Source organism: Zingiber officinale, chromosome 2A (genome assembly GCF_018446385.1).
Source record: "Zingiber officinale cultivar Zhangliang chromosome 2A, Zo_v1.1, whole genome shotgun sequence".
Taxonomy (NCBI): Eukaryota; Viridiplantae; Streptophyta; class Magnoliopsida; order Zingiberales; family Zingiberaceae; genus Zingiber; species Zingiber officinale.
Genome location: NC_055988.1, coordinates 95309805 through 95314562, shown reverse-complemented (window position 1 = coordinate 95314562; position 4758 = coordinate 95309805).

Sequence of the window (4758 nt, the reverse complement as noted above, 5' to 3'; positions counted from 1 at the left end):
GCTTCACTCACCGAGATTTCCACTGCCTAACATCCCGCTTAGGACTTTCCCACCGCCGGCTTCACTCACTGGACTTTCACCGGCTTCACTCACGGGACTTTCCTTTCACCTAGCTTCACTCACTAGGATTTTCACCGCTTCACTCCCGGATTTCCACCCGCCAGCTTCACTCACTGGTCTTTCCCCGCCTGGCTTCACTCACTAGACTTTCTCCAACCGCCTGCTTCACTCACTGGACTTTCACTGTGGCTTCACTCACTGTGACTTTCTCTGCCTCTGCTTGGACTTTCCCCGCCAAGTCTCCATACTTGACTTTCCGCGTGCCAAGCTACCCGTGGACTTTTCCCCCGTGCCAAGTCTCCGTACTTGGACTTTTCCAGTGCCAAGTCTCCATACTTGGACTTTTCGCGTGCCAAGCTCCCTGCTTGGACTTTTCCGTTTGCCAAGTCTCCATACTTGGACTTTTCAGGTCAACCAGGTCAACCTTGACCTAGGGTTGCACCAATAATCTCCCAACCATCTATTCTTGTCTCACATCAAGAATACAACTCTTCCACGAGTGTCAAACATCAACATGCAACTCAACTAGGTCAATCTTGACCTAAGGTTGCATCAACAATCTTCCCAAGTCAAACATCAAAATACAACTCGAGTCAAGTCAACTCGAGTCGGGTCAACCAGGTCAACCTTGACCTAAGGTTGCACCAACAGTATGGACATAGTGGGACATTTTCCTATGGCGACCGGGCAGTGGAAGGTTTTATTGGTGGCGGTCGACTATTTCTCCAAGTGGGTCGAAGCTGAACCACTGGCCAAAATAACCAAGCAGATGGTCAAAAAGTTCATCTGGCAGCATATAATCTGTCGGTTCGGCATCCCTCATCAGCTCATCTCGGATAACGGGCGGCAATTTGTTGGTCAGGAGCTCGGAGAATGGTGTAAGGATATGACATCGAACAACACTTCACTTCCATGGCGTATCCTCAGAGCAACGGTCAAGCCAAAGTAGCCAATCGGGAGATCCTACGAATACTTCGGGTTCGGCTCGATCACATGGGAGGAAGCTGGGTGGATGAGTTGTCGGGTGTACTATGGGCCATCCGCACAACCCCAAAGGAGGGAACGGGGGTAACACCATTCCACTTGGTGTACGAAGGCGAGGCGGTCGTACCAGTCGAGGTCGGAGTGGAGTCCGATCGGATCCAAAGCTACGATGGGGATAATGCCGAGCGGAGGCAGCAGGAGTTGGACCTGGTGGACGAAGCAAGACCTAAAGCAGCCGTCAGGCTGATGGCATACAGGCAAAGAATGAAGCAGAATTACAACAGGTGTATAATTCCCAGAGCATTCCAGGTCGGTGATCTTGTGTAGAAAAAGGTGAAGTCGGTCGACGATGTGAGCAAGATGGTAGCTCCCTGGGCTGGGCCCTTCAGAGTCATTGAGAAGCTCCGATCGGGTGCCTACTACCTGAAAGATGAGGATGGACGGCGGCTATATCGGCCATGGAGCGCAAACCACCTCCAGCCGTACCGTACTGGATGAAAGGTGTGTCAGTGTAATTCACTTCATGTATGTTCCGTTCGTCTGTATCCTTTGGCTGCAGGAATGAAGATAAGAAAAATTGCGAAGGGTATGAGCATTATTTGTCGAACGGCAAGCTATATGAAGACCGTCGAGCGGCGACGTTAAACTCTAGAGTTGGACCGGCGACTATAAAAGCCCCGGCTGGAAGACCTTCGAGCGGCGACGTTAAACTCTAGAGTCGAATCGGCGACTATAAAAACTCCGGCTGGAAGACCGTCGAGCGGCGACGTTAAACTCTAGAGTTGAACCGGCGACTATAAAAACCCCGACTTGAAGACCGTCTAGTGGCGACGTTAAACTCTAGAGTCGGACCGGCGACTATAAACCCCCCGGCCCGAAGACCGTCGAGTGGCAACGTTAAACTCTAGAGTCGAACCGGCGACTATAAACCCCCCGGTCATAAGACCGTCAAGCGGTGACGTTAAATTCTAGAGTCGAACCGACGACTATAAAAACCCCGGCTGGAAGACCGTCGAGCGGCGACGTTAAACTCTAGAGTCGAACCGACGACTATAAAAACCCGGCTGGATGACCGTCGAGCGGCGATGTTAAACTCTAGAGTCGAACCAGCGACTATAAAAACCTCGGCTGGAAGACCGTCGAGCGGCGACGTTAAACTCTAGAGTCGAACCGGCGACTATAAAAACCCCAACTTGAAAACCGTCGAGCGGCGACGTTAAACTCTAGAGTCGAACCAGCGACTATAAACCCCCCGGTCAGAAGACCATCGAGCGGCGACGTTAAACTCTAGAGTCGAACCGGCAACTATAAAAACCCCGGCTTGAAGACCGTCGAGCGACGACGTTAAACTCTAGAGTCGAACCGGTGACTATAAACCCCCCGGTCGGAAGACCGTCGAGCGGCGACGTTAAACCCTAGAGTCGGACCGGCGACTATAAACCCCCCGGACGAGGCAGCGTCGCGTAGAAGCACTTCAGCGAGACGCTAGCAGAAAGTCCATGTAAAATGGAAAGTCGTTCGACCGATCAGCGCAGTAAAGAAAAACACTAGCGAAAAAGTCATAGAAGGCCCAGGCAGAGTGGAAGGTCGTTTGACCGATCGACGAAGTTAAGAAATTCCCTGCGGGAAAAAGGACGAGAGACCGGTCGGCGCAGTTATAAGGAGCACTCAAAATGAAAGGCTAACGCAGCAAAAGTTAGCATTCATTTGAAAATTACACTTAAAAGTCCGCCGACCGGGGAAAAAGTTACAGATGCCATTCATTAAAATTAAAGTTTAGCCGATCGGTAGAATTACAGAAAATACTTCATTCAAGGTAATTGAAAATATGTTTCGGGATGGTAGTGAGAAGCGCCGCATGCTCCGTAGCAGGGATGACCACGGAGTCGGGGAGCTGGCCCTTGGACTTCAGATAGTCCGTAGTGGCGGTAATGGCCAACTCGAAGGCGATGACCAGCTGGTCGCAAACCTTCTCCACAAACTCCGCCGAGCGGATGTATTTTTGCCTCAGAGTTGCGACGCGGCCTGGCTCCGCTTCTTGATACTCCTTGAAGGTGGCACGGGAAGCATCTAGAGCCTCCTGCAGGGCCTTCACATCGTCCTTGAGTTGGGTCACCTCCTCTGAGCGGCCTTTCTGCTCTCCTTTTAGCAGCTCGGCCAGCTCTTTCACACGCTGCTCCAGTGCTTGGGCTTCCACATTCTTCTTATCCAGATCGGCGATGGCGGTGTTCTTCCGAGTGGTGGCGAGCTCGATCTTGCGGGCATAAGTTTTGACCTGCTTGTCAAGCTGGTCCAGCGTGTATGCCTGGTCGGCCGTCTTCTTCCTCTCGGCCTCCAACAGATCTTTGGTCTTCGTAAGCTCCTTCTGTAGCTCGGCATATGAAGGGCCTTGGGAAGAAGATGGGCCGCTCGGACTCTTCAGTCTCTTTAGCTCCTCCTCCACCATTGCCAAGCGGTTGGCGATAGCAATGTTTTCCACCCATCGCTGATGTACACAGAAATGTTAAAAGGTCGACCGGGAAGGCTACATAAAGAAGAGGAAACAAAGCTTACCCCTATGGACTGTTGAATGTGACTGTCAGCCAGATTGTCGAGCGGTATCATGGTCACACGGGCCCGGCCGCCCGCCCACATCTCAGCAAGGGGCCCCTTCATAGTGATCATATGTTCGGGAGCTGTCGGCCGATCGGACACGGCCATAAACGCCTCAGTAGGTAGGTGCAGGGTGGCCCTGATAGTGCGGCGCCGGCCCGGAGTCGTCTAAGCGGACGCCAAAGGATCGGAGGTCGGGCTGGACATTGTGGACAGAATGCCCGAGCGGAGGACTCGGCGGGGTATAGGAGGAAGGGAGCTGACCGACACCGCTTCGATGGGGGCCGCAGGCGCATCCAGTTGAGAGGGAGTCCGGTCGGAGGAGAGCGCCTCAACCGATGGTGCTTTGCCGCATTGAGAGGCGGTGCCCGTCCGCTCGGGCGCTTGCACTACGGAGGTGGCCGATCGGAGAGGCATCTCAACACGCCGTCTTTTCCTGTCGAGCAAGAGCTCGTCCTCCGGATCTGAGTCTTCCTCCCAAATGGTCGGTTCTTTGCTAGAAGTTGCACCGCCAGCCGCCTCCATGGGTAAAGCCTGAGCGGCAGACTCCCCTACATTCGTCTCGCTCTCACCTTCATGAGAGTCGACCAGAGCAATGCACAACTGCTCCATTTCCTTGGCCGCTGCCGCCTCGAGCACGACCGCTTTCTTCTTCAAAATCCCGAACAGCACAGATTCCATTACGACATTCGCTGCAAGGAAAGGAGAAGGAAATCAGTTAAAACTCAAGGCAAATGTACAAGTGAAGTTCTTACTAAAGCTGCTCGGGAGAAGGGTCCGGCTCGGACTCAAACCGAATATGTACATCACTCCTTCAGGTAGGAGCTTGTTGATGTCGAGCTTCAGACCGGCTAGCAGATTCGCTGCTTGAAGATAGTCCGGTCGGGTCTTAAACTTCTTCAACTCGGGAGAGGTAGGCGGTCCGACCTGCCATTTAGTGTGGAAAGGGAGCCGCCCGGGCATACGAAGAAAGAAGAAGTTTTCTTTCCAGTGTTTGTTGAAAGAGGGCAGTTTATCAAAAAAGACCAACCCGGGCCGAGCCTGAAACAGATAAATGCCCGGCTCGAACTGCTTAGGATAGTAGAAATAATAGAAGACTTCCGGGCGGAGGGGAATATTGTG